Source organism: Cygnus atratus, chromosome 4 (assembly GCF_013377495.2).
Source record: "Cygnus atratus isolate AKBS03 ecotype Queensland, Australia chromosome 4, CAtr_DNAZoo_HiC_assembly, whole genome shotgun sequence".
In the NCBI taxonomy this organism is placed as follows: Eukaryota; Metazoa; Chordata; class Aves; order Anseriformes; family Anatidae; genus Cygnus; species Cygnus atratus.
Window position 1 is genome coordinate 23,096,013 of NC_066365.1, and position 12,535 is coordinate 23,108,547.

At 34.5% G+C, this 12,535-nt stretch overlaps 1 long non-coding RNA gene across 2 annotated transcripts in view; it reads right to left on the minus strand.

Annotated features, from left to right (window-relative positions):
- LOC118253509 (uncharacterized) overlaps nucleotides 1-12,535 on the minus strand; it is a 36,571-nt gene that overhangs the window by 10,190 nt on the left and 13,846 nt on the right. For both annotated transcript variants that reach the window (XR_004780450.2, XR_007708231.1), the window contains exon 3: nucleotides 4,982-5,087. This is a non-coding gene — a long non-coding RNA (uncharacterized LOC118253509). The remainder of the gene's footprint in view (nucleotides 1-4,981; nucleotides 5,088-12,535) is intronic.

Genomic DNA, 12,535 nt, shown 5'->3' on the forward strand with positions numbered 1-12,535 from the left:
TGTGTTCTCTCTCCTGGATCCTTTTCCACTTGTCTTTAATAGGAGAAAGACTCACTCTGCTCTGCATGTAGCAACTGTCCTCTCTTACCCCCTCCCAAAACACTGTTTTCACACCACAAAGAAACACATACTTGAAGCTTAATTATCCCCTACTGAATTTCCTATATGACATAGTCAGAGGGGCAGGTCACTTTGCAAGCTTCAGTCTACAAGTGTTTATCTTTACCACCCTGAAGCTCCTTTTTGTAATCACTACACTGAAGCCATGCCACCTGGACCAGATGAGGACTGATAGGAAAGCATAGCTGTGCTCAGACAAAAGAATAATAAAACATGGAGAGCTGTGCCACAGAGTCATCATATCAGAGAGTGTCAGCAAAACTTTTTCCTCTACCAGTCCATCACGCTAAAAAAGAGCTCTTTGCTCATGGTTGCCCTGCCATTGACAGCAAACATATCACACAATTCAGTAAAATGCCTGTGCTGTTTTAGTTTGAGTCTTGTTTTATGGCAAAGAAATTTCTCATCAGAAAGCCAACATAGATGCAAGTCTGTAGAGCTGTATAAAAATATTTAATTTTAATTTATTCTAATTTTGTAGCCTAATTTAAATGTTATCTTCTGGCATGTATGATTTGAATATGAATCTGACTCTCAGGTCAATTTCTGTTTCAGGAATTAAATCATGTCAAAATGCAGATGGAGAAAGTTATCTTTGACTTCACTCATTCTGTCCTCTTACAATGTAACAGGCATTGTCCTGACAGACAAATTTCTGGAAGTCCACAGTGTTTTGACCTTGGAGCACTTGGCACATAGTGGGTATGAGCTGGCTGGAACAGCAAGCAGAGTATCAGAATATCAGAGTATCAGTATTGGATTTCTCTTTTCCCTCACAATTTGAAAAGCAAGCATTTTAGAAACTCTCTAATGTGTCAGGGCCCAGGTATTATTGGTTTGTAGTTCTTAATAGCATCTGCCTGAAGTCCCAGATATAGCATCTCTAGACCACAGGTAGTTGTGGTTAGAGAAGGGGCAACAGAAACATTATTCCCTTTGGTTAGAACTTTTTGCCAGTTTTATACTGTCACTACTAGATTCATGGATCTTTGGGGAAGACTTTCATGTAATTCAGCATCCTCTGCTACACCTACATCTTGTAGGAAATGGTCTCTGCAGGTAAACTGCATCTGATAAGTAGCTCTGTACAGATCCCAGCCCAGCTACAGCTCTCCATTCAGTGAAAGCAAGCCTCCAAAAGGGGTAAGTGATGTGTCCTATTCTTTCTTTATAAACCCATTAAAAACTGAATGCCACAGAAACACACATCTCATCAGCACTATTTGTATCTTTAGCTGAAGTTTAAACTGCAGGTGGTTCTCCACCTCCATACTGTACTTTTTGGCTGCAGAACACCACATCCATAACGATTTTTGCTAGGTCATGGGAGCTGACACAGAAGAATGCTGTATAAAATAACAATACCCCCTGCTACAATACCATGATGATCATGAACCTCAAGGAATTCTTGAAGAACCAGTGGCCTTAGGAATATCTGAAGGTTCTAGTACAAAAGGAGGAGAATGGGGTGTTGTTTACAATGTTTACCCTAACTTGAAATAAGGATTGAGTTCCCAGACTTAATGGCAGAACTTCAGTTCATATGTTTAAGTATACCGTATAACAGAAGGAAACATACGTGAGAGGAGTAGATTCCTATCACACAGAAAAAATTAGGCAGACAATTATTCTGTTCAACCACAGTCCCCTGGTGGGATATTCACTTTGTTTTCAGGCATTGCAGGGGATTAGGAGACAGCAAAAAAACAGAGTTTACTTTGTTGCAGAATCTTTTTTTTTTTTTTTTTTTTAATGCAGCAAAAAGAGGCAATTCTTTTTATGGTTTGTTTCTATTCAGTTTTCTGAGTATTTCACACTTTTAAACCTCTTGCTCATTTTACTAGCTGCAATTTTTGTAACATTAGAAACATTAATTTCTAAAAGACCAACATTAACATTTCTCTCTATTAGTGGAGTATCATATGATAGAGTTTGATAATAAAGCAAAAATCTCAGTGCTATGGCAAACTACTAGGGAACACGTTATAGGGTCTCTAGAGAGATTAATCTGGAAACCTCAAAGTGACTTCAGTGCTTCTCAGAGCTATATCAAAAGAACAGAACCCCGAGTCAAAACATTTCTGTCCCCCAAAATGAGTTTGACAGCCCTGCTTCATCCTGTGTCTAAGTCCTAAGCACTGCTAACATGAGCTTCTGTGGCTGATAATAATGTTTAACAGGGCTTCTTTCAGAGATTCTCCAAACCTATCATGTCTGTCTCTCACTGAATCATCTATGACTACAATTCTATCTCAACGTCTCCAACTTCAGTTTTAGAAAAATGAAATGTGATTGTTGCACCATTTTTATTTCACAACAGGACAGAAAGAATTCATTTGATGTTTTACTATGTTAGTAAGACGACTTGTAGCAAGGAGCAGAGAAGAAGGCAGAAAAGCTTAGTCTAAGAAAACAGGCACAGGTAAAGTGTAAATAAAACTGGGTAAATAGGGATTTTTTGCCATTTCTCTTGTATTGATTGAGAGGACAAATTAAACTCTGGGAATAAAATGTGTGGAGTTGAACAAAACCATTTTTTTCCCTAACGTAATAAACAATATTAGTTTCAGTACAAAAGGTATAACTTTTTTTTTCCCTCCTCCAAGCTAGAATATTCTACTTTTAAGATAAGTACAAATTGCCTTTTAAGTTAAAAAGGATCTTTTGAAGGAGATTACAACTGCTTTCAGTAAGTGTCAAAACAAAATTGTCTCACATCTTTTCATCCAAAAATAAACTGTCGCAATTTGTTAACCATTTGTCATCTCCACTGACAAAGGAGATTTACAAACCTACACTTGGACAAAATGATACAAAACATTTAATTCTAAATTTAAGGATAGAGAGAAAGTAGAGGCAAGGAAAAAGGCCACAAACATCTCCAGTCTGCTTTACTTGTCTGTGCTTGATTTGGATTTTCTGTCATGGATGACATAATTTTTCCACTTGTTTTTAATATATACCATGTCTCATACCACAGTCATCAACAGTTCATTGAGTTGACTGGCCTCCAAAGTACCTGTCACCCATCACAATTAACTACAGTCTCTGTCACAAAACAGTTTAGGAGATACACATCTGTGCTCAGTCAGTCAGTCCCAGCTGTGATGTGCATATGTCTCATTTGATGATCCCAGCTCAACAACAGGGTTCTTGAAAAAGTGTTAAATACTGTGACCTTAACCAAATGCAAGGATGTCTAATCTGTTTATGAGTGGATTGAATTTACATGGTTTCTGCATTGTTACAGAGATGCACCAGAATGCCACTGTGTAATTGTTTCGTTGAAAGCTGTCCCTCATGCAGAAAAAAAATTCAGCTGAAAACATTCTCCTAGAATGCAGTGGAATAAACAATAGATCTGTTAATTATTACCATTGGTGTGGTAGATTTGACACATAGTTGCTCTGGGAGAATACTGAAGTATGTATACTTTTGTCTTGTCTGCATTGTAGCCATATTTAGTGTTTGTCCTGAGCTCAAGACAATGATTCTTTTGGGAGTTAATATTTTAAATACAATGTGGTGATCCATAAATTTGAACTAAGCAATCTGCTAAATAACTAGAGATCCATGTTCATTCAGTTTCTGACATAAAATAGATTCTAAACTACTGCCAATGTTCCAATACCTGGTGAAGAAAATGTGTCTGTTTCTCAAAGAAAGAAAAAAAAAAAGAGCTTGAAATCTTACATAAAGTATTAGGAGAATCAGGAGATCAAGATTTGAGGTCTGTGGAGCACAGAGAGAAATCTGTTGCGTCTGGAAAAGGTATACCTGTGTTTAAAATGTGTTTTCCTTAAAGTAAAGTGTTTTCCTACACCTAGGAGTTGTTCCTACCAAAGACAATTCACTCAGAGGCTGTTCTTTTGTTTTATAAGCATGCCTCATATTTCAGTGCCTTTTATGTTATGCTGTCATATATACCTGTGCCAAAACTGCCGAATGAAAATGGTAGAATTCTGTAATTCATTTGTCTAAGTTAAAGCAATTACTCAAGTCACAAGACAATGAGCAATCTGAGTCTATAAATGCCTGCCTGAAATGAAAAGCACAGTGTGATACTATAAGAGATTATATTTACTGTTACTGAAATGTTCAGAACTATTTTTTTTGTAGAACAGAAAAAACTGTCACCACATTCTCTAGCTGTACCGGTCAGTAAATCAAACACATGCTCAGTGTGAGGTTTGAGAAGGCCAGACATTGCTTGCTTTACTTTAAATGACATGCAGTAAAACCCGGTGAAAAAAATATTCACTCTGAATATTAACTCTCCCCAGTCTCAAATGCTGGACTTGTGGAGGTAAAAGCTAGCACCTTGTTTAAATATTTCCAGCTTTCACCAATATAGGGGAGAAGGCAGAGAAGTTACTGAGTGCTACAGACTGAGATGATGTTAGTTCTGGGGAAATCTTGTAAAAAGCTGGTCTCTCCAAGCTGACTTGCTGCCTTTTGGTTAAAACAACAGAGGAATAGGGTGCTGTTTTATATGGTTATGGCACCCTGTAGAACAAAGAGACATGGACAGATCTAGTAAAGACATTGTCTTTACAAGTTTATAAAGAAATGAGGCTAGAGTAGATATTCTTCATCTGATGAACATTTCTCCCTGGTTTAGATTAACCTGTGGAACAGGAACTTGGTTTCATGAGTAAAACCTCACCAAAGTCAATTCTGGATGAGCATATCTATCTGTAACTAATGGTGCCCCCCCCACCCCCCCCCACCCCCCCCCCGGGGCTAATGAAGTCAATGAAAGGTGATTTCTTTATCTTGTCTGAATGGATTCATATCTACCACTGAGCAAAAGCAATGTGTAATTGCAAGAAAGAAAGTTGTAAGTGTGGTTGATCAGTACCTTGTGTTTTACTTCTCTAGATCCTCAAATGCTCTGCAGATTTTCTAAGAGATTCAGTATATCAATGATTTCTTGGTTCAAGGACATTTTCTCTTAGATCATGCAACTGTGGAATAAAAAAAATCTATGTGAAATAAGTGATTACTTACACAATTTAAATGATATATTCCAACTATAGTACTCCATGTCAGCTGAGTTTTCATAGCAGGCATAATAGTTTTTTTTTTGTTTTTTTTTTTTGAACTGCTTGATAATCATTTGATAGAAACACCTTAAACTGTTAGTGGAAATTTCCAGCAGAAAAAAAAAAGGGCAGTTCTTACCAGATTGTAAAGATTATATATTACACCGATGCTTTATGTGATAAGTAACAGTAGAAGAAAAATATAACAAAACTAAATTATGGAATGTTAACCTGACATGTATGATCCGTACTATCAACAGTGGATCAAAGATAATTAAATGTATTGTGCCTTTTATTCATTTGTATTTGCAAAAACTTTCCAAATGGTTAGTAAATTACAATTAGGTGGACCTACCAAATAGCTTATGAATACTTGGCCATCTACCAAGTTCTTTATAACATATTCTAAAATCACAGTATTAAAATGTATAAATCAATATGTTGGTCTTTCATGCCATATGTATTTAGAACATTAATAGACAGTGTTAGTGATAGAGAATTTAAAGTGAAGCAGTATTTACTTTCACTAGTAAAAAAACACAGAATACCATAAGATTTTCTGAATTCGAGGTAGTGAGTGCTAAGACAGAAGAGTCACTGTGCAACAGCTTAACTGCATGGGTAACTCTTACTTCTGTTACATTATTATTATATTATTTTGGTCTTATTCTCTTCATTTGCTTTAGTTCTCCCTGAATATGCTTCAGAACAGTGTTGCAGGTTCATTAGTATGGGATATTTGTTACTGTACGTTTATTTGCTGTTACTGCTCTCATTTAAAAGATGGTGATTATGCTGGTGCTATATCAAGGAACTAGCAGTGACTGTGGTTGTTTGGGTTTGAAATCTTTCCGAACTTAGCACTGAGAAAGCTATGGCAAACTAGATTTTCGACTCCTCTGTTTCTTTTCAAAATGAAGCATATTTAATTCTATAGGGGCATATTAAAGAACTAAAATCCACTGAAAAGTATACAGCTTTGTATTTTTTTCTATTTAAGTTACAACTGTTATTTCAAAGTTAGAACTGGGGAACAAAAGAGAATAATGTTACAGTTAAATTTTCTTAATTGGTCACATTCAGTACAAACTGAGTTATATAAAGTGTAAATACCATCATAGATCAGGCTAAAGTTCTGTGATCTGACATTCTATTTACTATATTTATTTCTACTGCACATATGCATAGAAAACATGTTGTTTTCACTCTTAAAGAGTATTTAATTATTTCAATATAAATATATTATATTTTTCATTTGAAAAAATAAATACAGGTGTGTTTCTGATATATTTGGTCCCAAACTCTCATTGTAAATTGGCACTGTTTAAAGACCCAGCATAAACTGGGGAGAGAAGAAAGAAAAAATCATATTAACAGATATCAAAATGTATTTTGAAGCATTCATAACCACTAACCTTGAGATGCATACTATTGAATATCACAGAGGAGTTAAGTTGATCACAATAACAACAACAACAAAAAGCTGTTGTATCTAATACACTTCTGGTGCAATATCATATTAGTTAATGATATCAATAATTGCAGTTCAAAGGAGTTTACTAAAATGAGAGGCAATAGAATTGCCCATCTGTTCCAAAAAGGACAGGGAATATTTTGCTGATTTTGTAGCATAAGTACAGCCTATGAGATAAAGCACTGTGTCAGTATCATTGAGGCCATAATAATGATGGACTGTGCATTTCTGGGGATTACAAACCATGCTCGAATTCTGAGTTTGGGCTCAAAGATCTTGGAACTTCAGTCTCCTGAGAACTGCAGTATACACTTAAAATTTTACACAAAATGAGGATTATATTACAAATTAGAGTAAGTATTAATGCCTGTTAATCCATTTCACAAAATATTATGTCTTTATTTCATTTTGCACAACATGTTGACATTAGACATGATGGAAAGTAAATATCAGAAAGAAAGGTTGCACTGTCCAGCTATTGTCCATCTATTGGGGTTGAAAGTTATTGCAAAATTGCAAAGATCTATTAATTAATTAAAAGCGAAGACTGGAAAACTATTCCCCACAACAATAATTGTACCTAGACATAATATTAGAGTAATCATTATGAGGTAACTAGCAGAGTAACTTACTAAAATTGTATTGTTGATTAGATCATAAAACCTATTTTCCTAGAACAACTAAAGGGAAAAATGAAAAAAAAAATGTTCTAAACAGAATGTTTTTTTATTGCACATTTCATAGGAAATTAAATGTTAGCACTTCATAGATCAGCATTCACTTTTACCTTCTTGTGTGTATAGTGCAAGGAATATATATTGTGCATGCTCATATAAAATGCATGGATAACAATTAAAGGAATTAGATTAAGCAAAAAAAAAAAAAAAAGTGATATTTGAATGAGTGGTAACTGAAGCTTTTACCACAGCCTATTTGTATGCTTGTTTTTCTCATTACTCTTGCATAATACTTGTGAGAAATAGCTTCCTATTGTTTTGTAAACTTTTGTTTTTCAAAAAAACAAAAGAACTGTCCAGTACAGAACTGTCCTTTTAAATGCGTGTCTTCCCTCAGACTTTTTTTGGTACATGGAGTGACACTGACTGAGGCAAGCATGCAAATTTCGCTAAGTTCTTTTGAAAAGAGGTAAGCCAGGAAGGGGGAACAACTTGCAAGGTTTTTGGCAGGAAATGAGGGACAAGAACTAATTCCCATGGCTGAATGGGAAGGAACAACATAAATGTTTAGATTTTGGGGCAGCAGGTTATGAATTATTTCCCCTTCTGGACAGTTTTGCTACTTCTCTTATGTGAGAAAAGGAACTCTGCCAAGTTTATGGCATGGATATTTACATAATGGTAATCTGATTAACTGCTTAAAATGAATATGTGACAAAGAAGCTGCCAGTGACCCCACTTCAGACAGAAAATAAATAAAAAAGTATTTTTAGTTTTGTATGTGGGCTCCTGACTAGTTAAGAAAGCATATCTACTTATATTGCTGTACCATTTTCAGTTCGAGTTTTGTTTTTCTGGACAATATTGTTTTTATGATGTATTAGAAGTATATATTGTATTTTTGGTATATATGGGAAACTGAAGCTTAGCTCCTCAACTCCTCACAGATATACTGAATGATATTCTTACATTGTATTCAGTGAGGTTTTTGTTTTTTTGTTTGTTTGTTTTGGTGCTGCTATTTTTCACAGTTGATCATTGTACAGTGAAAAGTACCTACATAAGTTTGGGTTGAACATATACCTCTATATTAATAGCTCCATCTTCTGTTTTTCTTGTGCATGGTCTGCAGGGGCTATATTTTGAAGAATGAGACAATTTATTGTATTTGTGATTCATAATGTTTCAGGAAAATTTCTATTGAAAATGAGTAGTAATACTCTATTCCTTCTTTCAGAAATGCCCTAAGGAATATCAATCTGTTACAATAGCTTCTGATTTTAATTTTGTTTCTCAGATAGTTTATCCAATGTTTCAGACGATATCCAACGCAAATGCTCTCAAAATAGAGTTAAGCTATTGTTGCTTATAATTCTTGGATGCATTAAAGAAAGAATAGGTCCAAAGATAGATGACAGAAGTTTAACAGAACTATACTATAGGCTAAACTGCTGGAAATAAATGTGCAAACTGTACAATTATCGAACAATTAACTTTTTGGACTGCATTGTGATCTACCCTCAGGGTAAAATAGACCAAAACACCTGTTAAATAGCATAAAATCTAATTTTACTTAATGGCCTTTATTTCCCTAATTTGCTTAGTTCTTGGGAAAAGCTGTGATCAGGAAAAATGTTTTATTCCCATTGTGGAGTGAAGTGCCAATTTGTTCCAGTTCCCTTCAGTGTGTATATTGCACTTATGCACAAAGTGAAATTAATTTGCAGATGAACGGTATAGCTCCAGGAAGTTGTTACACAAACTACAACATGCAAAATCTTTTGTGTGTGTTTGTGTGTGCTCCTCAAAGGCAAACTTTTGCTTTTATTGGGGTAGATTTTAACAATTTAGGCCAATAAAAGTCACAATTAATTACATTGAAACCATAGAAATTATTTTCTGAGTGTGCTGGAGTCTTTATCAGTTCTAAAATGTCTAAATTGAACAGAAAAGTCTTTTGCACACAAATTGGAAGATGTATAGAAGATTATTTCCATCTCAATTATAGATTTAATTTAGTTCATAATATATTAGAAACCAACTTTTCCAGTATACTTGGGTCCATCTGCAGTATTCATTATCTGAAAGTCTCATTAACAAGTTAAATGATCTTCCCTAAGGAAATCTTAAAGATCCCACCCACACAAATCTTGATTTCTATTTAACCTGAAGTAGCCCTGAGAGCCCAAATGTTACTTTTAAAATTCGATGACATTAGGACAGACTATGAAAAATAAGGATTTAAATTATTTTTCTAGGACGTTCTTTACTGTCTATTTGAAAATGTTAGAGTAAAAATGAAAAAAGGTATTCAAAGAAAAGAAACAAAGAGGTGGAGGCAGAAAGGGAAGAGTTTTTTAATGCCCCTTAAAGCTGCATGCAAGAAAAATGCATGTAAAGGCTACATTTTTCATAAAAGCACTGCTTCAGGGTAGAGGACCCAAAAGTCAAAAAAAGAAAAACAGAAAAAAAGAAAGGGTTAATATTAAATCTGAACTAGTTCTATACCTAGAACCTGCTGGTTATGTGGATATTTGGTAACTATTTAGTGGCAACACAGAGGGCAACATGAAAATTAAGTCATAACATCTGGGCTCAAAATGTATAACACAGGGGTAAGACATAACTAACAGAAGTAAACAAATCACCTCTAAATGAGTCCCAAATCATTCATCTGTAATAACAATTAAGTTCAGTTCAGGGTTTATATTTCCCCACCCACCCACAAAGCCAACTTGAGATTATTTTTCTCCTTTTTTCAATACAATTACATTCTATATTAGTTGAATTATATTATCATATAGAAATAAACACATTCCCTGGTGATGACAATAATTTTCTAGAGAACAAAAAGTTTTTATTATAATATATATATATATATATAAAAAAATCATCTTTGTTTATAATAATCAGCAATTAGTTCTGTCAGTATCCCTGTGGCTCCCCCGCCAGCTGGAAGGAGAAGCAATTATATAGTTGGCATTTCTTTTAGGACAGCAGCTTCAGAGTCACTGTACAAAAAAACACTTTTATCAGGGTTATTTAGATTTTTAAGAATTTTCTTTCTAGATTTTTATCAAGAAATCATTTTCATCCTTTGTGTCTCAGCCAAGGAATGAATGACACTTACTTGCTAGTCAGAAGGTGTTGTTTCTATTGCAAGGTAACATATATGTTTAGAATAGAATTTCAGACTGCTTTAAAGAATTTACCGATAATTCCTAGTTAACTATGGAAGAGAGAGTTGGAAGAGGTTAGAGGCCTGACAAAAATTTATATGAGTAAGGATGTGTTATAACTTCTATTGGAAAAATATTGGAATGTTAGCCCATCTTACTATTGTATGCTTTAGTTGATATCAGCTTTGTAAGTAGTATTTTCTAGATGTAAGTTAAAAAGTACCAAGTATAAAAAGAAAAAAAGTTATGCTCTAAGAAAAAAGATAATGAGATAATATTAAAAAAGAACAACAACAACAACAAAACCTAGAACATTTTAACTGCTCTCATTATTAGCTGGCTGATTTCTTTTTGGCATCACAGTAGATCCTCAAGGAAAAACTGTGGGATGAGAACACATTATGATCTCTGGCATGGCAATGGGCAAAAATGTGATTGCTGAAAAGAAAGAATATTGTAAGAACAAATCCGACATTGGTATCTGGACCAAATAGTTGGAAGAACAGCCTAAGAGAAGTATAATACAAGGTTACAGAGAATTGGGAAAGATCCTGGGAAAAGTCTAAAAAGCATTATGCAGAGTAGAATGAGAAGAATATATAATGAATGAAGAATGATTCAAATGCTTAATAGGTAGTCAAAATTACTATAAGTTTAGTCAGAAATAACACTTAGGAGAAAGGTTGTAATACAACAACCATATTTTATATTGAGTAGAGAAGGAAGTGTTTTTGGGTGGAGCTGGAAAACAATTTAAGGGCATGTGTAAGTGAAGAGTTGGGGGGAATAATAATTGCATAATTAAAACTCAGCTTTACCTCTGCACATTGAGTTATATCCATATGCACAAAAAAAGAAATGGGTTTAACAGAATGTCATAGATTCTTAAGGCATCAGCTTGTAATGTAGGAGACAGCAGAAGAGAGGGAGAATAAAAAATATGTTGAAGACCATCAAACAGCAGAAAAGTTACATCTAAATCACTAGTAACAATCTAATCAATGTATTGGGAGCTGCGGCAGACCTAAAGAATGCTACATTTTAGTATAGACAATCCACCTAAGGTACCTGGATTCTTTATGTTACTTTTATAAGGTACATGGATTCTCTATGTTACCTTTACATTCTGTCTGCCTTTATGTAGTGATCTTTCCCTTTCATATGGCAACCCACTGCAGTTCTAGTGGCAGTTCACACTGATTACTTCACTCTGTGTGTCAAAAATCTGATTAATATCTTCAAGTTAATATATTTATTTATTTATTTTATATCCAGAGGGATGAAATTTTCAAAGTATTTGAGTAACTTCAGAACTAAAAATTGTTTTTAAAATGATACAAAGACCAGATTAGGAGTTAGGCATATACATATCCTTACAAAACCATCCTGAGAAAGGGAAATCTCACAGGTATTTAATGGTACTTAACTTTTACATGGGATTAAGATCCTAAAACATGTAGATGTCTTTGAATTTTTGGCCCACAAGCATACAACACAACACATACCACAGCAGGTAATTAAGCATAATCATTCAACATCTACCAATTCTTTAAGAAGACTGTGAGTCAACTGTGGTCCACATGCCATAAAAGAGTAACAGCACAGTTTTCTGTATGAATTAATAGATCCTGTCAGGAATATTGGCTCAGACAGAGCATTTCACATGTGGCTAAAATGCTTTCACAACGGAACTTAAAACCTAAAAGCAGGGTTTGATTGAACTTTGCAACCACACTTTGAAAGAATATCACATAAATGCTATACATAAATATGTAAATCCAGAATGGGGTATCTTCAAATTCTTCTTTTAGTGAAAATGGCTGAATATGAGCCAATAAAAAAGAGTAGAGGAACAGATCATATAGTTTACTGTTTTAATAATGGCTTTTGCCTTGCCTAATGCTCAGTGAAGAACTGTGCGCTGATTGGTATTTTTATATTGGTCAAACTTCCTAGTCAAAGTCTGGACTCAGCATCCTGATATGACTGCTTATCAGCTGGCATTCTGCAGCTTCAAAACAGATGAAGACTCATACAACC